The sequence below is a fragment of the Ambystoma mexicanum genome, chromosome 4p (genome assembly GCF_040938575.1).
Source record: "Ambystoma mexicanum isolate Mex_15411 chromosome 4p, UKY_AmexF1_1, whole genome shotgun sequence".
NCBI lineage: Eukaryota > Metazoa > Chordata > Amphibia > Caudata > Ambystomatidae > Ambystoma > Ambystoma mexicanum.
Window position 1 is genome coordinate 1072568983 of NC_090927.1, and position 25763 is coordinate 1072594745.

Genomic DNA, 25763 nt, shown 5'->3' on the forward strand with positions numbered 1-25763 from the left:
CGGAAACGTCACAGGCAACATTATTTATGGGGTAAATGGGTGCAGGGGAGGCCCCTTCTCCCTTAAAAAAATATGGAGATTGCAGGGGTGTCCCCCACAGGTTCAATGGGGTAATATCGCCGCAAAAAAACTGCACCTTTCTTGTATAGCGACATTTTAGCAGGGATATTATCACATGGAACCCTGATAACTGTGTGGTCTGAATTACGCTCTGTGTGTTGTTGTGTAATACCTGTAAAGTCTTGATTGAATGGTTCCAGGCGTCCATAAAGCTTTTGTTTGAGTGTGGCTATCTCGATTAACAGCAAGAAGGTTTTTGAACTAGACTGGATCAGCTATAGCAATGGGTTATCGTTTATTCTATCACTTAGAGTATGAAGTGAGAGCTTCTAACGAGATGCCTTTTTATCTTAAACAATATCCGTCAAGGACAACAGGTCTGAAATGTTACTTGTTAAATTGAACCTCTTGCCCAGCAGAGAAGTAATTGGTACTAGACAAGGAATGCCACGGTCTTTGTGCCCCTGTAGGTACTGCACACTTCATGTAGAAACGACCTGTCAACTTGTAACTGAATGCACTTTTTGTCTGAACTGTGTTTGAATTTTTTTGAGGAGTTTTGTCCAGATGAAGGTTTGTTTAAGGATTTTAAACAGTTAAGAGCCTTCTCTGGACATATCAGTTTTACAATTTTAAAATTTGTATTTTATAACATGAAATGATTTATAATGTTTTAGATTATAAATTGGTGTTTAGGCAATTCAGTATTTTATACTGTAATGAATTGAATTGTAAGGTAATACATTTTCATGAATAATTTTATGGATATTTGTTTCTCTTTTTGTAAAGGTTACTTTTGTTAACCATGTGCAAATAAATAAATAAATAGTACCACTATTGATTCTAATATATCTGATAGAATCACTAGTTCTAATATAACTACTTCTACTTGTAATATCAAAACTACTGCTAGTACTGCTGTTATTGGAAGCACTAATACCACTACATGTAGCATGAATTCTGCTATTGGTACTATAACTATGGACAGGTGAAGTGGAATTACTTAAGCTTTACAGACCTAGCCTGAGGGCCATAATAGGCATTATTGGCCCGGAAGACTGAGTTAAAGGCCTGAGCGCAGCAAGGGTGTTTAACAAGGTTTGCCAGCCCATAACTCACGGTATAGCCCGGGGCAGTGTCTACAAAGCTATTATATGCCATTTTAGGGATTTAAAAAAAAGGGAGGAGCAGATGCCTGGGGTGGATACAGAGGACACGGCTGGGAGCATGTAGCTGCATGTGAAGGCAGCAAGGAAGAGGCAGGTCTTCAAAAAGCATTCTGGGTGGCCTCTGCCAGCTATGACCCAGCAAAGAATTGTTTCAGCGGTGGGGACATAGTTGAGGTCATGGGTTTCTTCTACCAGGAGTGAGCCAGGTTACAGGTAAGGTTGGCAGGGGTGTGCCGATATATGAGGTCAGAGAGAGTGTTAGAAGGTGAGAATGTTGATGCATGAGTGACAGAATGCTAGGGTGCTGGCGTTCCAACTCAGGCAGTGGGAGATATGTAGCCTGGGTGGTGGGAGCCTGTGGGTTCCTCTCTTGAGATCTTATGGATACAATTGAATAAAATAATTGTAATGCAACTTGCCTGATGCGTCCAGAGTATCCTTAAAACACTGGTGACGAGTTGGTCTTTCAGGAGGACATGGAAACGGAATTGTGTGTGATAGGCTAAAGCTAAAATGAAAATACACCAAGTAAGCTACTGTGGGGGGTGTAGAAAGTGAGGATCAATTCCCCTCACATTCAGATTGCATCACTAAGGGTGCCCTGCATAAGCAAGGTAGGATGCAAGAGGAAAGAACGTTTTGGAGAGGATAGGATGAACTGAGTAAGGAGACACACAGAGAGTATGAGGTATGTGCCAGTCTCTGGGGCAGCTGCAGGTACAGAGTGGCTAACAAGGAAAATTAAGGAATGGCATGGAGTGCTACCAGGGTAGCCATCAAGGATATAGTAGGCTGCATGGATTTGGAAACGTTGATTAATGGACTGTTGGGTTGGTCAGAATGTTACTCATGAAAGCCAGTGAGCGAGCAGGCTGGCGAGGGAACTGAGTGAGAGCACGCCCAAGCATAAGGAGAGCGCCCATGAGGTAGATTGGCACTCAATGCTACCTCTAGATGAAAGACAGGAAGCATAGGCTGGTGCGTGTTGCAATACACTGCGTTGGAATGTGAGGCTTGTTGCCCATCATGAATACAGTGCTGGATGAACAGAGGTTCAGTATAATGATAAAGGCAGCGGCACACATTTGCTTGCTTTGGGAGGAGTGAGGCTGGCATGCTGAAAGTTGCAGGGGTACCCAGGCAGCATGAGTGATTAAGCAGGCATTAATCTTGTGTACCAGATCTTCTCCAATCAGCTTTTGTGGAAGTAACCCGCAGAGCAAGAGCGTTAGATGGCAAGGACCCAGAGGCGTCTGAACGTTCTGGAGACGTTGCCTGAATTATGAGGACGCTGAGGTCTGTTGGCGGCCAGGAGAAGGAAGAGTTGTGAAGTGGTGCTAGACAGAGCTACACTGAGAAATCATGCAAAAGAGGATTAAGCGATTAGGAGAAACATTTTTACTCTATGGTGTCAACTTGTCTGGATCTCCAGCGGAACAAACACTATTGAAACAGGTGGTTTTGGTTGTGGAGAATGTTTTTAAAAAAAATAAGATGTACATTCTTGCTTGAGATACAGAAAGTGAATGTGTAGTGTGGTAGCGAGAAGCTATGCATTGAGGTGGGGCAAACCCTAATGAGAAGTAAATGGGTCAGGAGAAGTATGTATAGTGTGATCACTATCTGTGTAATAGGGAATGCAAAGTTAGGTAAGAGGTCAGAGTATGGAGTTATGCTTGTGTTAGGAGATGTATGGGTCATAACCACCGTCAGGCTTTGCAGGGAGTTTGTTGCTCAAATTGTCCATGTGTGTTATATTTTTATGTGAGGATGTGCACCATGAGTGTTTACAGAGCATTGTGAGAAAGGTGCACCAAACTGCAACATAGACACGAAGCATTAAAATGAGTGTTAGCGATTAATCTGTAGGATTTGCAGGTTGAGAACTGCGGGAGAGCTGTAAGAACTTTTAGCATGAATATCCCAAATAAATGGATTGGATAGGCGAATAGTGTTTTCGTAGAAATGTTTTAGAAATAAATAAAATAGGATTTTCAGGGTTAGTGCTACTATGTATTTATTGCAGCAGGGACTTATGGAAAAAGTAATTTAGTGGAAAAGTTTAAGCATCAAATGAAATAGGATTTGTTTAAATAGAATTGATGGTTGACCCAACCAATTCTGTTAGGTTGGTAGATATGACTCAGAGATACATTGTTGTGGTGTGGAATTTGTAGCATATGTGTCATTGGAATATGTTTCAGTGATGGAGAAATATGTGGTGCATTTTGCACCACCCTGCATGATGTCCCTTGTGGTTAAAGTGGCTATAGGGATAGTGTTCCCGGTGACACGTGGCAGTCAAATATGCCAAACGAATATGGATTGGAGTATGCTGAATGTTTGGTTCTGTGTGGTACCAGATACATGGATTATATGCAAGTAGCAAACAAGAGACGCCATGGAGCATTGCAATTGTTATACAGCATGAGCAATCTCGGAGTACAAGAGTATAGGAAAACATGTGGAGGTGGTCATGTGGCATGTATGCCGTGTTATAGAGAAGCTTTCGTGCTCTTGGAAAATGTGAGGAAAAGTGACTACACGTGGAGGTGGGTGAAATGAGATGTGACTACACGAGTAGGTGGATCCAGAGGCATCTGTGCATGCAAAGTATTTACAGAGCACATTGCTCTTTTAAAGGGTGAGTGGTGTATCTAGTGCATGAGTACATTGTGTATCTAGCTTTACTTGATGTGTACATGTGAGGAGTATTTAGTTGTTTGGGAGGTTCCTTCTTTCGGTGTATGTGGTCTAGAGCATATGGCTTTCACTTGGTCTAGGTTGCTTCATTGGGGTTGGTGCTGCCTCATCTCTGTTTCTTTTAATTTATTTATTTAATGTGCTTTCAGTCAAAATCTGACTTTTTACACAAGTTCATCAATCTATTAGTTTATGATCCTGGCAATAAAACAGCAAATAAGAAAAGAGGAATACAACTAGAAAAAACAATACAACTATAATAATACAACTAGGAATACAAAATAAAAAAATAGAAATTAGCACAAAAAATGAAATGAATAATTCACCTGAAACAGGATATACAATACATCATCATACTCCAAATTAACAGGTCTAAATAGATTAAATTAATAAAAGGAACTGTCAATTGGTAATGCCCACTGTACTTCATAAGGCAATTTTTATGAACTTCAATTCATTTAGTAGTTTCAATACCTCAATTGATAAGGTTTCTTTGCCTGCCGAAAGCCTGAGCCAGAAATCTTGAGTATTTATCCACTCTATGTGGTGTACAAATCATGCAAAATATTTGTCTCTTATTGCCTGCGTTCCTGTGCAAGTTATCAGGAGATGTCTGATGTCTTGGACATAACCTTCGCCACATCGATCGCAGTCCCCTGCACTATGATCAAGACTGTTACATATTCTCAAGGTCTCTTTTACTAGGTTTAATCGAAACTTTAATAATTCGGCTCACCATTTAGGGTTAGGAAATCTTCTTAGATATGGCAATAAGTATTTGCATGATTTTTCACAAACACTAAATGTTTACATAATTTAACTCTGGTTGTTATCCAATCTGTTCTTAACAGAGCACGCTTTGCTTTATCAGGATTTTCAATCAGCAGCTCACTACTAATCTCGCAGTTCTGTAATATTTGCTCTACCTGGCTTTTCAAATTGGACAAATGCACTCTTTGATAAGTTCCTATGGGCACCTACATTTTGGTATAAAGAGTATTTATAGGGGTCTAAAATAGATCAGTATACAGGTAAAGGTTTCCACTGGAAATATGATTGAAGTGAGTACAAGCTCAATTCATATCTTAAATGTGCAATAGGAAGAGACATATGTAAATTGAGCATTTTCTCCATATATGACCTAACTTTCGGCTTATAGAACTTTATTCAGGGCAATAGTGAAAATCTACAGACTTTTTAAGATCTTTGTCTGTTGACTGATGAATTTAGAAGTGTTTGATTCCAGTTCAACGTTAAGATCTTTCACCATTGGTTGTCCTAAGATTAAAGCCTAAATATTTCGTTTTTTCACAACTGGCAGGTTTTCATCGTTCAGGCGCCAGTTATGACATTTCCTGCTTTTAGACCAGTTACTAAAAATCATTATGTGTGATTTAGCTGGATTCATCACTAATTCATTTATCTTTGCATATTTGTCCATTGCCTTAAGAAGATGTTTGAGACCAACTACAGTATAGTCTATTAGGGCAATGTAATTGGCATATGCTAGGAAATGACGGGCTGATTACTAATCCTAGGACAAACAAGTGAGTGGGCAAATAGGAATTCTGCTAGGTATGCCATATGTAAATTGAATAGGTATGCAGCTAATATGCACCCTTGTCTCACTCCGTTTCTGATGGATATTTCGGAAGACAGATCTCCTCTAAGATTCAATCTCACTTGGAACGTTGTTTGGTGATGAAGCACGATTATGATTGCCTACAATCCCTCCGGAATACCGCAGATTCTTACTTTGTTCCATAATTTAGCTCTATTCACCAAATCAAATGCTTTCGTCAGATCGATCAGAGCTATATATGTGGAGTTTGCTTTGGGACAGGGACTTGGATATGTTTAGGCCATTCAGTAAGGTAGATTGGCCTTTTCTAAAGCCAGTTTGATGTTTGGCAATAATCATTTTTCTTCCTTAAATCTTTGAGTACTAAACTTAAAAACATTTTACTGTCACAGTCAAGTAGGGCGATAATTACATGGCTATCTTCTGTCCCCTTTTTATAAATCGGAATGACAATTGCCCGCTTCCAGCAGTAAATGACTCTATGATATGATAGTTTATTTATATAGCGCCTATACACAATGTGTTTCAAAGCACTTCAAGGCAAAGGAGGGAACAAGGGAAAAAACAATGACATTCTTACAGGCCATGAACAGTAAGGATGTGAAATTAACTATTGTACTCGGTCTGACGACATTTCAGATAGTGCAAGAGCTAAAACATAGATAAGGAAGGGAGGGGAGAGGGGGAAGGAAATGGAAACAGACAGGCGACTACCATACTAGGCCTGACGACATTTCTGGTAGAGCCAGAAAAAAAACAAGAGGTGAGGGAGAGGGGTGCAGAAAGGTAGGGGAGGAACAGAACAAGCGACTATCATATTAGGCCTGACGACATTTCAGATAGTGTTAGAGGGGTTTGGGGAGGAAAAAACCAGTAAGGGGAGGGAGGAGGAGACAGACGAGATTGCTATCATACTAGGTCCAGGGACAATTCTGATAGAGTAAGTGCATAGAAGAAAGTAAGGGGAGGAGATAGGAAAAGGGAGAAGGGAAAGGAGGAGAGAACAGAGAGTTAGCAGTCAAAAGAGTGGAGAAGCAAGAGGGGAGAGGGGGAGAGTGAATACAATTGCAGAAGTCAGTAGTAACACATAATGTTGCAAGCCAGGATACAAGATGAAGATGGGAACAGCATGATTCAGGGCCACCATGAGTACAAGATGCAAAAGAAGTTCAGCATGAGAGTTGAGAAAGGGTGACGCACCATGAATGAATGAAGTCCATAAAGGTCAAATCCAGCATTGTCCACAAGACGGTGATGGTGAAACCAGAATGTATCAGGACAGACTCCTGCAGAAGTAGGCTTGAGTGGGGTGAGGGGGGAGCAGGGTAGAAGAATCAAGCAAAACAGGCAAAACCTGTGTGCGAGAATGGGGGGGCACAAGGGAACATCACAGGGGGACCAGAGGGAGTAACACATGTTGGTGCATGCCTACCTGCTGTCTGAGCAGGGGGTCAGGCCCTGGGTCATCCTGGTCCGAACATGTCCAAACAGGAATTCCCCTTTTCATCATCTGCCCATCGCTTAGGACGCCCGGGCGAGAGACACCCTTGATCTAATGGAAGGAAGAGGCAGGGCTTAGAAGGTGGGTGGTGCTTGCTAAGTGGTGAAAAAGAGCGTAAAACAGGAAGGCACCAGGTGGGCGGGGCTTGCGAAGTGGTGGAAAAGAGCAGCAAACAGGAAGGCACCAGGTGGGCTGCAGCTTAGGCCAGGTGACCTAGATCCACTTGCACCTGCTTCCCATCTGCAAAGGAAAAGAGGCTGGAGGGCTCCTTAAGTAAGGAAAAAGAGCGGCAAACAGGAAGGCACCAGTTGGGCAGGACTTGCTAAGTGGTGAAAAAGAGCAGCAGGCAGGAAGGTACCAGGTGGGCGGGGCTTAGGCCAGGTGACCTAGACCCACTTGCACCTGCTCCCCATCTGCAAAGGAAAAGAGTCTGGAAGGCTCCTTAAGTAGGAAAAAGGAGCAGCAAACAGGAAGGCACCAGGTGGGCGGGGATTGCTAAGTGGTGAAAAAGAGCAGCAATGTCACGATCTTGGCCTTGCGCGGAGGTAGCACGTACACCTACCTCCCCGTAGGATCACAAACATATACAAATAAACACTGGTTGTGACAAAATGAAAGCACTTAGCTTCGGTTGTGCAGCAGGCGACTCGGGGTTAATTCACCAATGTTCTAATCGTGCTGTGCGAACAACGGAACTCCGCTACAAAGAACCAAAAACAGGAGTGAGCGTACATCAAGGAATCAAGGTTAAAGCCATAGAGAACACAACCTATACCGCCGGAATCCGGCTTTAACGTAAACAACACTGAATGTTAGAAGAGGCAAGGGTTAACAGTGCCAGAGTTCCGGCTCGCTAGATTAGCAAGTTAACAGTGCCGGTGCTCCGACCGTAGGATTAACAGTGCCAGTGCTCCGGCCTTAGGATTAGTAAGGGTTAATAGTGTTGGTGGCCCCGACTCCAATAGCTTACACTGCCGGGTGCGGAGCTGCGCGGCTTCAAATATAAACAATGCCGTGCTCTGAACCGCCGCTGTCAGCGAATTCAAACTCCCACAAGAGCGCCCGACACACACTACGAGTGTTCGAGCTGCCAGTATACAAATAACTGAAAGATGCACTTATCTGGAGGGATCAGCGGGGCCTGCAGAAGTCGCAGGCGGGGTGTGGCCCCGCTGATAGCTGCCTGCAGGAGCCTGCTGGAACACGTCTTGATTCTTCAAGATCCCGTAGCACAAGTGGCATCCCACGTGTTCACGGCGCGCATGCGCGATCAGCTGGGCGTTGTCCTGAAGCTTTCCAGTGGCTCTCGGGTACGCAAGGCTGCTGGGAGTTGTAGTCCTGTTGCTCCTTTCTTTGGATTTAAGGGCTAGGAAGCTGATTTGCCTACACCCAGCATTCTGCCTGCATAGGACACAAAGCAAGGTCCTGAAATAAAGAGGTTTTAACCTCTGTGTTACATTATTTATGTGATTTCCCCCCACCTACAGCTCTTTGGCACTGCATGCTTCCCCCTACCACCTGTAGAATCCTGACAGTACTCCCCCTCCCAACAGGTCCTGGTTTAGAGGGATTGTTCAGGTGAAAAGTACGGATCAAACGGGAAGCATGAACATCTGTAGCTGGTTCCCATGAGCGTTCCTCGGGACCATACCCCAACCAATCCACAAGATAATGCAAAACACCTCACACAACACGGGAATCAAGTATGATTTTCACTTCAAACTCTGGGATACCATTTACCATTATGGGTGGAGGTTTTCTAAGGCGCACAGTGGCTGGGGCAGGTTTCAATAATGACACATGGAAAACCGGGTGTACATGCATTCTAGGTGGTAAAGTCAGGCGAACAGCCACTGGATTTATGATCCTTTCTATGGGAAAAGGGCCCACAAATCGGGGTTGGAATTTCCTAGGGCCTTGCAAATGTAGGTTTCGTGTGGCTAACCATACCCAATCCCCAATCTTGTATGGTGGACTTGTCTGTCTTTTCTGGCTGCATAGGTCTTATAAGCTTGCTTAGCTTTCTCCAGATTTGTTTGGATGACGTGCCATACTTTTTGTAAGTGTTGTCTATGGTTCTGAACTGCAAGTACAGCGTCTATAACATGGGGTACAGGCTGGAACCGTGGGTGATACCCATATGTGCCATAAAACGGTGTCCCTTTGGTGGATGAATGTACAGCATTGCTATATACTAATTCAGCTAACCAAAGAGTATCTCCCCAAGAGGAGTCATTGTCGTAGGTCATACATGCAGGTATTGTTCTAAAGTCTGGTTTACTCGCTCGGTTTGCCCCTCAGTTTCGGGGTGATAACTGGTGGACAGCCGCAAGGTAATACCCATTGAGTCGCAGAATGCTCTCCAAAAGCGAAAGGTAAACTGTGAACCTCGATCAGAAACGATGTGCTGTGGAATGCCATGGAGGCGCACTATATTTTGAAGGAAGAGGTCTGCAAGCTCTTTTGCCGTGGGAACCCCCCTGCAAGGTATGAAGTGTGCCAATTTACTCAAGGAATCCACTATCACCACTATGGTGGTGAAATGATGACTTGCTGGCAGATCAACGATTAGGTCCAAAGAAACAGTATGCCAGGGTACCGCAGGAGTGGGCAGGGGCCGTAACATGCCAGCCGGTTTTTGGTGGTCTGACTTGTTCCTTAAACAGCACTCGCAAGTGTGAACATAGTCTTGGATATCCTGCGTCATTCGAGGCCACCAAAAATGACGCATTACCAATTCCCGGGTTTTAACTACTCCTGGGTGCCCTATGAAGGGCGAGTCCTGACACCACTTAATGGCCTGTCGACGAATTGCAGGGGTTGGTAAGTACAATGATGATCCAAAAAAGGGCAAACCATTTTTCATCGTTTGCTTTTTTCCTGGGTTATTCCATTGCACTAATTCTTGAGCTGACATGGCTTTCCGAATGTTATTGAACATATCGTCCACTACAATACTACCTACAATACGTGCAGGTGGTACCATCGGCTTCGGTTCTTCTTTCCTATTTAGACTAGGGTCGGGTTCTGGGTAACGAGACAGAGTGTCAGCTTTTCTGTTCTCCGTACCAGGACGATACGTCACCACGAAGTCATACTCGGCAAAGTGCATTGCCCATCGAAGCTGCCGGGGACTCAAAGCTTTGGATGATTTAAGAAACTGTAGGTTCCTGTGGTCAGTCAGTATAGTAATCGTATGCCGGGCTTCCATCAAGTAATGACGCCACTCGTCAAACGCTACCTTGATGGCCAAGAGTTCTCTATCGGCAATCACATAGTTTCGTTCGGCTGGTGACAGGGAACGTGAGTAGAAGGCCACAGGGTGCAATTGTCCGGAATCATCTCTCTGAGACAGAATTGCGCCAAGGGCATAACTGGAAGCATCAGTTTCTACAATATAAGGACGTGTAGGATCAGGGTGGAGTAGTACAGGAGCTGTTGTGAATGCGGATTTCAAAGCTAGGAAGCTTGACTCTGCAGCCGCATCCCACCGGAAGGCTACACCTTTCTTGAGTAAACAAGTGATGGGCTGTACCGTAGCTGCGAATCCTTCAATAAACCGACAATAGAAATTGGCAAATCCCAACACCATTTGCACTTCTTTTACCAATGTGGGGGATGGCCACTCTGTGATGGCTTGGACTTTCTTCAGATCCATTGTAACCCCCTCTGGCGATAAAATGAACCCTAGGAATTCAATTGTGGTTTGGTGGAACGCACATTTTTCTAATTTTGCACAGAATTGGTGCTCTCGTAAACGCTGTAGCACTGCTTTTACGAGAGCCTGATGTTCCTCAATGCTGCGTGAATAGATTAGGATGTCATCAATATAGACCATAGTGAACACATCCAGATACCCATGCAAGACCTCGTCCAGGAAATGTTGAAAGGCGGCGGGCGCGTTGCAGAGTCTGAATGGCATGACTTGATATTCATATACACCGAAAGGCAGTCTTCCATTCGTCCCCCTCACGCACCCGCACCAGATGGCACGCTCCTCTCAAGTCCAGCTTGGTGTATATCTGGGCATCCCGCACTTGATCTAATAAGGTAGGTATCAATGTTAAGGGGTAGCGGTTCGTTATGGTTATCCGATTAATGGCCCTATAGTCTATACATGTTCTTAGGTCCCCGGTCTTTTTAGGAACGAAGAACATGGGGGATGACACAGGTGACTTAGAGTGACGTATAAGCCATTGGCCAGATTTGTCTCAATATAGTTTTTTAGGTGTTCGTTCTCGGATTCCGTCAGTGCGTAAATTCTACTACAGGACAAGGCCGCTCCTGGTTCCAAATCAATTCTGCAATCGAATGCTCGATGTGGTGGTAAGGTTTCTGCAGCGACTTTACTAAAGACATCCCTAAATCCCTGATAAACAGATGGTAAGGTTGTTTCTATGCTTCCAATCACATGCTCTTCATGGGACACTGAACCTTCCATATTGTCAAGGTGGCAGTACTCTTTACAATGGGTTGACAAGAAATGTACCGATCCCTGGGTCCAATCGACCTCGGGGTTGTGGGTTCTCAACCATGGCAGGCCCAGGATCATGCCAAACTGGGGTGCTGCTATAAGGTCAAACTTGATGTTCTCATAGTGTTGTGGACTACATTATAAATGTACCCACTGAGTTTGCTTGGTAATAAGACCTGAAACCAATGGTGACCCATCCACAGATTTAACCTCCTCACTCCGTTCTTTGGCTATCAAAGGGATTCCCAATTGAGTCACTAATGTCTCATCGACAAAATTTCCGGTAGCACCAGAGGCCAGCATCAGAGACACCGGTATCCGATGGTCTTGCCAAGTGATATAACCCGAAATGGTTACATGTGCTACTTTGCTTTGCAAGGTATTAGCTAAGGAACTAGGGGTGTTTTCAGATTGACTCGCCGGGGCCACCCTCACTGACGAGCTTTCGCGTTTCCCGACTGCTCACCTTTGGGTTTTGCCAAACATTCTCGAACAAAATGTCCGGCTTTCCCACAGTAAAGGCAGAGCTTCTCTCGACGTCGCTTGTCTTTCTCTTCCTTAGTTAAGGGGCCTCGAATCATTCCTATTTGCATTGGTTCATCCGAGGACTTATCGGTCTTACCAGGTTTTGGTTGGTGATCCAGTCGGACCATTGGCTTGGTGTCCCACTTACGCTTATCTTGCCTCCTTTCATACTGTCTTTGATCCAACCGTAGGGCCAGATCGATCATAGAGGAACATGTTTCGGGTTGTGGGTCTACCTGGGCTATCAAGTCTTTTACCTCGTCCCTTAATCCCTGGTAGAACAAGGCTAGGTGCTTCTCTTGGGGCCAGTCTGTCTCCACTGCTAACCGATTAAAGGTGGTTACATAGGTAACTAAATCCTTACCCCCTTGACGTAAATTAAGCAATTCTCTATCCTTAATTAGAGTGGCAGCCCTTCGGTTGAATATTTTCCCAAACTCTTCCAAAAACATGTCCCACTGATAGAGAAGTGCGTCATCTTTAGTAACTAGCGGAGTGGCCCAAGATGCAGCATCGCCCCCAAGATACGAAATCATAAAGGACGTGCGGGACTGAGCAGTGCGAAACACATTTGGTTTTGTAATGAAGGGCAATTGGCACTGCATTACAAACTGAATAAATTTTTGAGGATCCCCATGGTAGCGTTCTGAGGCAGACAAGGGAAGTGGGGGCTCGGTGGACACATGTACCTGGACCGGGGTGGGTGGTGCATGGTCCACAGGCAATGGGGTGGCCTGGGCATTTGCCTGCACAGTTAACGTATGAACTTGGCCAGCCAAATTGACATAGTCCTGCCTAGTGGCATGCAATTCAGTTTTTAGGTCTCTTAGGGCATTTAACACCTCCTCCATGGTGACGTGCTACCCGGGCGCTTGACAATACGTGGGCTTGCGCTCCTGTCACGATCTTGGCCTTGCACGGAGGTAGCACGTACACCTACCTCCCTGTTGGGTCTTGAGGCCTGGAGTGTTAGCAACACAGGCTTCCTTGACCCTCCGGGGAAAGAGGGTTAGGGTCCGCTGGTTGGATAGGATGAGGTGGTTAGGAAAACCGGGTAACAGGGTAGGAAAGAGAAATGGGAGGATTAAGGAAAGTTTGAGAGGTTTAGATGTGATGCCCCTCCTGGGGTTTCATATGACAGCTGAAACTCCGCCCATTCACTCCTTCACATGTATACTTCTCCTTTAGTTAAGAACCTGGGTGATACACTGCCTAGATTCTCACAATAGTTCACAATTAAGCTGCATTGACTTTTTTTACTGTCTTGGCTAAATGAGTATTACAAACATACCCACTGATCAGCATGAACATAGGATCACAAACATATACAAATAAACACTGGTTGTGACAAAATGAAAGCACTTAGCTTCGGTTGTGCAGCAGGCGACTCGGGGTTAATTCACCAATGTTCTAATCGTGCTGTGCGAACAACGGAACTCTGCTACAAAGAACCAAAAACAGGAGTGAGCATACATCAAGGAATCAAGGTTAAAGCCATAGAGAACACAACCTATACCGCCGGAACCTGGCTTTAACGTAAACAACACTGAATGTTAGAAGAGGCAAGGGTTAACAGTGCCAGAGTTCTGGCTCGCTAGATTAGCAAGTTAACAGTGCCAGTGCTCCGACCGTAGGATTAACAGTGCCGGTGCTCCGGCCTTAGGATTAGTAAGGGTCAATAGTGTCGGTGGCCCCGACTCCATTCACTGTCGGGGGCGGAGCTGCGCGGCTTCAAATATAAACAATGCCGGGCTCCGAACCTCCGCTGTCAGCGAATTCAAACTCCCACAAGAGCGCCCGACACACACTACGAGTGTTCGAGCTGCCAGTATACAAATAACTGAAAGATGCACTTATCTGGAGGGATCAGCTGGGCCTGCAGAAGTCGCAGGCGGGGTGTGGCCCCGCTGATAGCTGCCTGCAGGAGCCCGCTGGAACACGTCTTGACTCTTCAAGATCCCGTAGCGCAAGCGGCGTCCCACGTGTTCACGGAGCGCATGCGCGATCAGCTGGGCGTTGTCCTGAAGCTTTCCAGTGGCTCTCGGGTACGCGAGGCTGCTGGGAGTTGTAGTCCTGTTGCTCCTTTATTTGGATTTAAGGGCTAGGAAGCTGATTTGCCTACACCTAGCTTTCTGCCTGCATAGGACTCAAAGCAAGGTCCTGAAATAAAGAGGTTTTAACCTCTGTGTTACATTATTTATGTGATTTCTCCCACCTACAGCTCTTTGGCACTGCATGCTTCCCCCTACCACCTGTGGAATCCTGACAAGCAAACAGGAAGGCACCAGGTGGGCGGGGCTTGCTAAGTGGTGAAAAAAAGCGGCAAACAGGAAGGCACCAGGTGGGCGGGGCTTGCTAAGTGGTGAAAGAGAGTGGCAGGCAGGAAGGCACCAGGTGGGCGGAGCTTAGGCCAGTTGACCTAGATCCACTTGCACCTGCTCCCCAACTGCAAAGGAAAAGAGGCTGGAGGGCTCCTTAAGTAGGAAAAAGGAAAAAATATTTGCAAATAGATCACAGAGGATGCTTGACTAGGTTGGAATATCTGATTTTAGAATCATATTTGTTAGACCATTAAGGCCTGCTGCTCTAGATCTCGAGAATTTTTCAATTATGGACTCAATTTCCTTTTGAGATACATTGAGAAACCAGTGGATTCTAACCTTACTTTCCTCAAAAGTCAGACAAGACACTTGGGGAATTTCTCAGAAGAATTCCACCCGTGAAGCATTTGAGATTGGACAGGTTTGTTGCATCCCATGTGATTGAGTTTGACCATTAATGATCAACCAAAAGTTTCTAGTATGTAATGGTAGAAGAGGTTGCAGCATTGTGTGACCATTGCAGATGCTACTTGGGAGTCTCTGCATGCGGGACCAGTGACGATAGCTATTGCTAAGTTTTTTAAACATTATTTTTAAACAATCTTTATTAAGGCCTGCTTTCTTTACCGCTCTTAGAATTCGTTTTAACTCTTTCTTTTTGGTGTATGTTTTCTCATCAAATGGATACTGAGTGTGTTTCAGTTTAAAATCTTTTTTGATTTGGGGCTGATATAAACACCAAAGGAACTCGACATAGCTTCCAGGCAACTTAGATAGCTTAATGCCAATTCAGAGCCATATTCCAATATATCATTAAGTTTGGAATTTAATGTTCTCCCTTGTTTCACAAAACTCACTACCCACTTCCATTGGATGATGTTGTGAATATACAGTGTCAGGAAGGAAACTGTCAATCATAATGCTGGCATGCAAAGAGGTGTGGTCGCTATGCGTAATAAATATAGCTTTAAACAGTGAACAAGAATGATGTAATTCGACTGACACTATAATATAGTCAATGGTCGATTTAACATTTACGCTAGACCATGTGGATACAGGAACAACGTCATCACTGACATTCCGATTGAGAATTATCAAGTTCCTTTCCGAAAACCAAGCATCCCACAATTCGCCATTACCCTTGTTCAGATTTGTTTTTGCCAATTGTCTGACCAATGGGGAGCAATAATCATTGAAATCATCTCTTATTATTATGAAGTCATCACAGTATAAAACGTGCATTTCAGTCATGATTACTGTCAAATCATCCAGGATCGATAGAATACTTTTGTTTACTGGATTCCAATTTATGTTGATTAAAATCAAACCTTTGACGCTTTCACCCCATTTAATCAGACATCTGGCAACAAGAATTCCCTCCAGATTTTGGCTTATGTAAGTGACATAATTTGCTATACTGCTCCGAATAGCAATGATATCTCTAATATGGTGTATTGTATTTGTATCTTTTAGGTGGTGTAACTCACCCCACTTGGTTAAATGGGAATGATTTAATGCCCATATGTGGTCCTGAAGAAGGTTGCTTTATCAAGTGGACGAATTTATGGCAGTTCAAATAGTCAACCGAAACATATGTAGACTTTTTGAATCTGTGGAATTGAATAAACAGAGATAGTACCATCTGCTACTGAGGTGGAAGACAATTGTACTGTGAACTAAAGTGTATGTTGACCAATGGGTTAACAAACAAAGTGTGATTTATGTTTTAAGATATTGAATGGATGGTAGGAGTGAATGTGTGTGAGTTGAATTTGGATAATATTTTGAGATATGTTTTTAGAATTGGTATTTTATATTTGTATATGATAATAAACTAAATTTGAATGTAAAGAGTCACATTTATTGGTATTTATGAAAAGATAAATGTATAATATGTACCATTCCCTATCCCACTGGTCCTTTTTTCTGATTTATTATCCGGATAGCAATGAGTAAGCCTCGGAAGGTCTGCCTCCATTGTGACAAGATGCAACTTGGTTTAAGATAGTAAATCCATCTAACTGGACATTATCCCTTAACCATGTTTCTTGGAGAAAAATCAAATCATTTTCTTTAAAAATTAATTGACTCATCTTAAAGTCTTTAAACAATGAAGGACCTCTTGTATTCCAACTTAAAATGCAAAGGTTCATTTTTTGTGTGTCTTCCCTACAGGAGGTCTATACTTGCTTTGAGCCTCTGTAGGACTTTAGATAAAATATCAGGCAAGCAAGTCCATAACTTTGATTTTTCATTATGAATGTTCGAAATAGATCCTTTTTCCGATGTAGAAGAAATCAGATTCACATTCTTCTCTAATATAGTGCCTTTGTTAGCTGGGATGCTACCAGACCTATCATTAAACATGTTCAGACAGATTGGAGATAAAGGTGATTATGCCTCAGATACTTCTATATTGAGTTTTCTCAATTTGTCTGCAGGCGTTAATATGGCATTCCATCCCGCGGTTGATTTTATCGATGTGGTATCAGCAAACTTTACAAAAGAAATCTTTCTAACATAGTGAAAGCAATATCAAGCAAGTTAAACAGGATTCTCTCCTGGTGACCCATCATAGAAAATATGGACATTTTGTTCTGCTTTTCTCTGTTTGATTGATGATTAATCGTGACTATTTTATTATAGTGACATTACTGATTGTATACATTTTAGGGTTTGTCTCTATTTATCATAACTTGAATATATAGTATTGTGAATTCAAACTTGAATTTGAATGTGGAATTTTTAATGTATTCAATTGTATTTTTCTTTTAATTTTGTGGAAAGTGATTGATTGTGTGATATTAGAACTTATGATTATTCATTGTGTGTAAATTGTATGATTTGTGTAAAGTTCTTGATTGAACTAAATCACAATAAAGAAATAATAATTATAGAAAAATGGAGAAACACGTTTAGAGAGAAAGATAAGAGAATTTTATGCATAATTTGAAAGCAAAAGTTGAATAACAACCCTAGTTCAAAAGTGATGATACATATGGAACAAAATATTTAACATAAATAAAACCATAACAGAAAAAAGATCAATGAGTGGAAAGGGTGATATTTGGAAAAACCTGTATTTGCTATCACCCTGAGAAACTAATACATGATGCAATAAGCTGGCGCACTGAGAAACATACCACTTGGAAAATCTTTTAACCTATATGAAATATTGAACGGTCACAATATGGATATCTAACGTGCTGACAAGTGACATATTTTCAAATCTGACATATTTGCCAAGTGAATTTAGCCCCTATTGACCGACATCTCTATATACAAACAGTATTTTAAAATGCTTCACACTTATATCCTCCTTATAGTGTCTTTTAATGAAGCTTTATAAGGGTATTTTTCACTTACCCCATGCAGGTTTTCCTGCACTCCTTCTTGACATGTGGAACGCTGGTGAAATCAAGTTAAACACGTGTGCTGTTTCGAAATCGCAACGCCCGGGGCAGACTGATGCTGAATGTGAGTGTATCGCCTTGCTCGTGGAGGGCCTGCCGCCTCTCCAGCGAACACAGCAAACGCACTTGCAGTACTCCGCTGCTGGAAAGGATGGATGGGTGGATGCAAGCTAGTCTGGCATGCATGCGGTCAGATGGAGTGATGGAAGATGAGAATGTTGATGTATGAGTGAGAAACTGCTATGGTGTTGGCGTTCTAAACCAGGCAGTTGGAGATATGCAGCTTGAATGGTGGGAGCCAGCGGGTACCTCTATTGAGATCGTATGCATACCTGATGTAACTGAATAAAGCAACGTGAGGTCTCCAGAGTATGCTTATAACGGGTGGCTTTCGGAAAGGCAGGTTCCTGCTGAGGATACAGCCCAGAGGATGCTGTCCAAGCAATCATTGTGACAATGCGAGCAATCCTTTGGAGATTCCTGGGTTGTGAAGGATACTGTGACCCTCTTAGGTGGTTACTGTGCTCTTGAAATAATCTACATACAAAACACCCCTTTCTAATCTCTTACCTGAGCTGCCGTTGCCTTACTAGGTTTAGTGGTGACAGCAGAGAAAAACCCAGATGAAAAAAACAGCTTGGTTTACTGGAAAATCAGCTTCTTTCCAGCACTTTACAGTGTCTTCAGGGATAGCATGGAGAAAATAGGTTGAAACGTGAACAAGCTCTGAGACGGATCTGAGGATGTCGTTCCTTCCTCCCTAGCGTCAGGCCTCCCCATAGACCACCAGGACAGTACATACTCAGTATAAGGAGTCCCCTGCAGGTGACACACAGGGAAAGGGTTATGTGGAGAATAGGTTCCAAGGGTAGTGTTGGGAGCACCAGGTACCATGGGTTGCCGCGCCCTCTATCTCTGTTATCAGTGCACTAGCAGCCAGTTGGTGGGAGCTTCAAAAAAGGCCAGTGCTTGTGGTGCCTATTGTGTGTATCAAGCGAAGATTGTTAAAGCTTCCACTCATTTGGTGCATGTGCTATTAGCTATGTTGGGATTTAACCCATTGCTTCATTGGCGAATGAAAAATGTAACTTCCACAAAGCTGCTTGTTATCATTATTTCCAAATTTTGTATTATTATGTCCTTGGATTCATCCATTGATGGAAAAACAAGTGGTGCTGACACGTGTTTCGACCTAACAGGTCTTTTTCTAGGCTACCATTTTTGATTTAAAATACATTGGAGAATGGATACATATATGGTGAGTGTGGTGCCCCCAAATGGGGCACTCAATAATCGTGATCAAGTTGATAATGCATGACAGTTGTGTTGAAACCACATTATGTGGCGGTGAATCAGTTCCCAGTGATAGTGACATAGAGTTAGGCATGATTTATATAAGGTTTTATATTTGTTTGCCGATTAGTACATACATTTAAGAGAATACATTGCACAAATTATATTAATTACACAGTAATTCATAGACATGAGGGAGAGAAAAGGAAAGATTTTGGCCAGCTAGATTAGATTGGCTCCTAGGTGTTGTCTCATTAAGTGGTTGCCTGTATCAGTTAGCACATGGTCTCACCTGGTGGGTGATGGGGGGTGCCTAAATAACAGCTTGTCTCTATTGCGTCAGGTTGATCCTGGGTGGTTGCATTCTTCGGGGGCTGTGGTCCGCCTCCCTGGTTTAAAGGTTATTACCTAAGAATTAGGGAGAATGTATATTTTACAAGAAGGCTAGTTGACGATAACTGTGAGGAATTCCCATGGTAATAATGAATCCGATTCCCATAGTAGGTGGTGTAGTGGAGGACAAATAATCCAGTGAAAAGTGTGTGTCATGTGGGGTTACCCATAGTCAGTCTAAGTCATGGGGCATTGGTGCCTGGTGACCCCTTTCCACATGCCAGGGGTGGCTGTTGTAGGAAGGGCCTGTGTCTTTTAGGTGCATAGAGTGCTTCCAATGTTTTCCTTTAAGAGAGGGTCTGTGCCCGGTTGGGTAGTGAAAGAGCGGAGAAGCCCTTGTGTGTGGGCAGTTGCCCCTGATGGTTCCGGCCATAAGGGCACTGGTGCCCAGGGACCCTTTCCTCATGTTTGCCCGAGGGGGGCAAGAGCATGAGGAAAGGGTTTCCAGTAGTTGGCAGTGCGCGGGTTGGTTTTGTTGTGCATTCGGTTCCCGGTTATTCAATGTGTTGGTTCCCGGGGACCCTTCCCACCCTGTGTCCCAATGCATGGGGTGAGGGAAGGGTCCATGGCTTTTGAATCCGCAGTGCGCCGTGTTGAAGATGATCAAAACCCACTGTTTGAGTTACTAGTCAGAAGGGTCAGGTGGTATAATAATATATGTGCCTCCCCCCGTACTACGCTTTCCGTACTTGCAGTCACGGCTGGTGCGTGACTCCCCTTATTGGGTCACTGCTTTGGCGAAATTAAAGTGAATGGGGGTGGCTCTGAATAGTTCAGATTGAAAGCATCCCGAGTGGACAGAAAATCGCGTAGGGATGGCTGCTTACCTCTTGTGTTTCCTGGCTATCCGCATCAGGATCCAGCTACAATTTGAGTAGCTTGTCCTGTTGCGTTATATTGCATGAGCCGTTGGCCCCTATTGGCCGAAAGGACACGCCCCTATTGGTCATAGAGCTATGTTACCTGATTGGTTGGTGAAGGAAGCTGAAAGGGGCTGTGGCGTTTCGAGCATTCCGTGTTGACAATACAGCTGAATAGGGCTGTGGCGCGTATGCATTAAATATTCCCCAGGGTAGTTAGAGACAAATAATATCAGAAAACACGGGGCCTATCTGGTGTAATACATCCTACACCTTCTTCCTCTATAATCCTTCTTTAAGTTGTTCAGCTAGAACTGATATGTTGTTTGCCAATGTACTCCATCTGGCTTAGCAGACAATCATGAGAATTCAAAGGCTTCCAGGTATCAGACATTTAGCTATAAGGCTAGTACTGGGATGAGGAGGAGGACCGTGAGTATAAGGATTATGTCTGAGAAACAGAATGAGCGATCTAGACTCCTGAGACTGGCGATTGGCCCAAGGCAGTATAAATATCCTTTGCAGGAGTTTCAAATGTGTTCAGGCTCAGCTGCAGCCGCAAGCTCAGAAGTGGAGAGCGAGACGAGGGCTAGCCCATGGGAAGCCGAGCACAGAGGTGAACAACGCGAGAGAGGTCCCCAATGCCAGGACTCCTCACATTACTGCCGTGAGGTACCTCCAGACTCCCCTTTCTCTGGCAAATGATCGTAGGGAAAGGACGACCGGCTGGGAAGGAGCAGACGCCAGACAAACCGCCGCCGACCATGACGTAACCCTGACAGCAACCAGATCCTCCAGGAAGCAGCGGAAGTCCATAGAACACCCGTACCGACCTGGAGAGAAGAAGAGGTTCACAGGTTTCCCACGAGCTGAATGAGGTCCAGGGAGGCACAGGGCTGAGCAAGTGAACCGTGAAGTAAGCCTGAGAGAGTTGTCTACTTGCCAGGAGAGTGAACCAAGGGACAATGCCACTGTGCGAGTCAAGGAACCGCACTTCAACAAGAGGGACTGCGACCCTCAAGGACTCTTGAGAGAGTTGCCCACTTGGCAGGAGAGTGAACCCAAGGGAGACAATGCCACTGTGCTAGTCAAGGACCCACACGTCAACAAGAGAGTCTGGGATCCTGAAGGACGCTTGAGAGAGTTGCCCACTTGGCAGGAAAGTGAACCAAGTGGAGACAATGCCATTGTACGAGTCAAGAACCCGCACTTCACAGAGAGGGTCTGGGACCCTGAAGTTACACAGAGACAACTGCCTAATTGGCAAGGGGGTAAATAAAAAAAACAACAATGTAGTGCAAGTCGAAAACTTGTATCCATATGAAAAGGTAAATCATTAAAGGTTTCAATTTCTAATAAAAGAGATAACGAAAACATTATATGAGAATTTTGTAATTTGACAAGAGGAAGCATTATACCATTTTCCTGGAAGTCTGACCTCTGCCCATTCAAGAAACCCAAAAGAAGAAAACATATGAATCTGAGATTGATAAAAAAAAATCGCCACTTTTACAAGACCTTAAGGTGGCAGGATGCCAAGAAGGTGTACAAGAGACAACCCCTTATATACTAACAGCATTAAAGGAGAATAAGAAGTCTAGGGGAAAGGAACGCCAACCTAGCCTTAGAGCATTTTATTTTGGAACATTACTTTCTCTGTTACTTAAACAACAGCAAAGCTGAGAAGTTTTCTGTTTTGCAAAAATACTATGAACATTTTAAACTTTGAGAAAATACTTTCCTTGCACATTTATCTTAGAGTATTAGTTGTAGGGACAGAAGTAGGTTTTGTGGACACAATAGTGACTAACTCGGACAGCCTGACAATTTCACTAGTTACGTTTGACATAGGGAAATTCCTCCTAGACATAGGGACAGAGAGGCCTTTTCCAACCATTTTATTATTTAATAAAAGTCTTTACCCAAAATCATGCCACATTTGTGTCTGAGTCTTTCTTCTGTTTCCATATATATGGTGTCAGCAGTGGGCTCTGACCTGGTTGATACAAACAGGGGGACCCTCACTATTGCCAAGCATATTGAATGTGCCAGTATTCCCACAGTCGCGACCAAGGAATCCATAGGATTTGATCTCTCCAGTAGTACAGAAACAGTCCTGGAACTAGGTGAAAGACAATTAATATTGACAGACTTAGTGTTGACTCCACCCCCCCTCCCCGGAACTTACATCAGGTTGACCTTGAAGTCAGGCTTAGCACGGAAATATGGCTTAGATGTAATGGCGGGGGTAATTAATCCAGACTTTAGCAGGGGATGTCAAAATAATGTTACAAATAAATGGCAAACACACCTATCAGGTTAAACTCGGGGTAAAATGTAGCTCAAGGTATTTTGGAAAAAGCATTATTTCCCTGAATAGAAGAGAAAACTGAACTAAGGGAAATGGATAGAGGAACTAAAGGCTTCGGAGAAGCTGATATGGAAACGCTAGTTCACCCAGAGGTAGAAAAGATCCTCCCCCCCATGACGATGATACCAAAATCATTCCTGATCTAGCTTTCACTCAACGTAATGATCCAGTACTAGCAGAAGCCTTCCTAAAAGTTATTCCTGATGAAGAAGGAAGAACAAGGGGAGGACAATTTACTTCCTTAGAAATGGCTTCCTTTATAGGGGTGATCTTGCAGCAGATGGAACACCTGATTCCCATATCTCAGTACCACATAGCCATAGAAGAATGGCCCCGGATATTACCCATGCTCGAGAAGAAGAAGGCAAATCCACTTTGGTTCTTGTGAGCACTATCGAGAATTTAGGATTAGATTCTGAAGTACATATCCCTCCCGTTGCGTAGCCCAATGGCTGACGGCCACTTCTTTGCCTTTGCAGAAGAATTGGTCGATGGTATTCTAGCTAACCCCTCATTACTAGGTCTTGACCTTACCCCGCAGAACATCAGTAACAACGATGAATGGAACGAGATTGAAATCCTAAGGAAGAAAATCATCCATACAGAACTGCATGGAGCCCTCATGACTGAATACCTAAGGGCACACGCAGCACCTAATGGTCACATCATAAAAATAGAACCACGCATTTTTTTGGATAACTTGAAATTCAGAAAGGACTGGTCCTTCATTGCAAATAACTGTACACGAGACTGGTTGGTACTTATCATCAATACCGCCAAAATAATCACCAACAATTTACTACGAGAACTTAATGAGAAAAGCGAAGCGTTGAAAACTAAAATAGCAATTGAAATCTATAAAGCTAAACTCAGCTTGCTAGACGCCACGCTCAAAGAATTCAAGGACAACACCCTTAATAGAAAGATCATGAAACTAAAAAAAGACCTAACAGCATTCACCCATGTGAAAGCATATCCCTATGTAGGTGAAGAATATTTTACAGAGGAAGCCAAACAAGCCGGGCGGGACGCCGCCCAGTTAAGTTTTCAAAACTTCCAACGTGGGAACACAAATCGTCCTTGGAACAGCTCGAGTAGTAACTCTAGTAACAGCTCAGGCAATTCAAACTAGAACAAGAGACGTGTGCAATTTAGTGGCCCTAACCAAGGAACCCCCCTTTTTTAGGCCAACGTGGGAAAGGCCAGAATCGGACACGATGGCAGAACTTCCCGCAACCTACAGTGGTTACGCACAACAGAGGGCAAGGCACCATACCAGCACTCCTCCCTCATTGATTGTCAAACAGTCTATGCAACACTTCACGAAAGCTGAACAAGAGATACTGCAAAAAGGTCTGTCATTCATACCCACAGCACGTTACAACCCCTTGCAAACACGGGTAGAATGCACACAACTAATGCCCAAAATAAGACTTAAACAATACTTTGCCAATGAGACAATTGACGCCAATGATGCGACAGGCCTACGCCCTCCTTCGCAGTTTTTCAATCCACACTACACAAATACTCCAGAATCAGTGACTTTCGAACAAGCACTACTCAAAAAAATCTCAGAATTTGAAAAAAATGTTCCATTCATCAATAACAACTGCACCAAACCCCAGCTTGCAGCTTTGACCGATCTAGCAAAAAACTCCACCATCACCACAAAACCTGCTGATAAAGGGGGAGCCTTCGTCATCATGGATACCACAAATTACATCACATGGTTCACAACCTTTTGAGCGATAACACCAACTACCGACCTCTCCGTACCGACCCCACATCAGCTCTTTAGGACATCATCACTCCAATCATTTTTTAAGCTGAATCCGAGGGATATATCAGTGCCCATGAGGCCACTTTTCTATGTCCATCCCATCCTCGCATTCCAGCGATGTACGCCCTTCCCAAAATTCATAAGGGTATTGTTCCACCACCGGGGCGTCCGATCGTGTCAGGAATTGGCTCCATTTTGGAACCCCTCTCGCAATTTGTAGACTTTTTTTCTATCAAAGAACAGATCCCGAAGAAGACCAGTTATGTCAAAGACTCAACTAATATGCTAGTCCTCCTTGATACCCTTCAGTATAACCCAGAAGACGAATGGCTAGTGACAATTGACATTGAGTCTCTTTATACCCGGATTCCCCAACAAGAGACTTTGAATATGTTGAGCAGTCTTCTGCAATCAGGCATCGACCTACATGGAGTTCCGCCATCTTTCATCCACCAACTAGCAGAACTTGCATTGACCAATAATTACTTCTTGTTTGAAAACACATTCTATCAGCAAATATCGGGCACGGCAATGGGGGCTACATTTGCGCCGAGCCTTGCCAACCTCTATGTCAATCTCTTTGAACAAAAGCATATCTACGCGATCTCCAACCCATTTCTCGCCAAACTGAAAGTATGGAAAAGATACATAGACGACATTTTTGTGATCTTTAAAGGAACTGAACAAGAAGTCGCAGCATTTCATGTTTGGCTCAATTCAATCAGTCCCCACCTTCAGCTCACTTTGGACAAGGATAAACACACCACCCACTTTCTTGACCTTGCCATCTCAGCAAGCAATGGAAGATTGGTCTCATGTGTTTATAAGAAATCAACAGACAGATATTCTCTTCTTTGTTACTCCAGCTATCACCCAAAAGCACTTAGAGACAATTTGCCATTTGGACAGTTTCTGCGATACTGGAGGCTGTGCACCCAGACACCAGTCTATACTACACAGTCCAAACTTTTACAAAAACAACTGGCAGACAGAGGCTACCCCAAAGAAATCATAAAAGATACCTGCAAAAGAGCTAAAAATATCCCCAGGTCTGTCACTTTGCTGCAAAATGTCAAACAAAGAGACACCACAGGACTCACAGCGGTATTTAGTTACTCGCCCCTGCTGAATAAAATTAAAAAAAGAAGTGAAGAAACTTTGGCAAATTTTGAATACTGGCAACACCAACATACCTGTTGGGACAAAATAGTCAAGACACTCACACACAGTGCACCTACTATAGGACTGAGCCAAGGTACCGTTTGGAACACAGCACCTGCCATAGGCCATGCCCATGGGGTAATTGCTCCATGTGCCC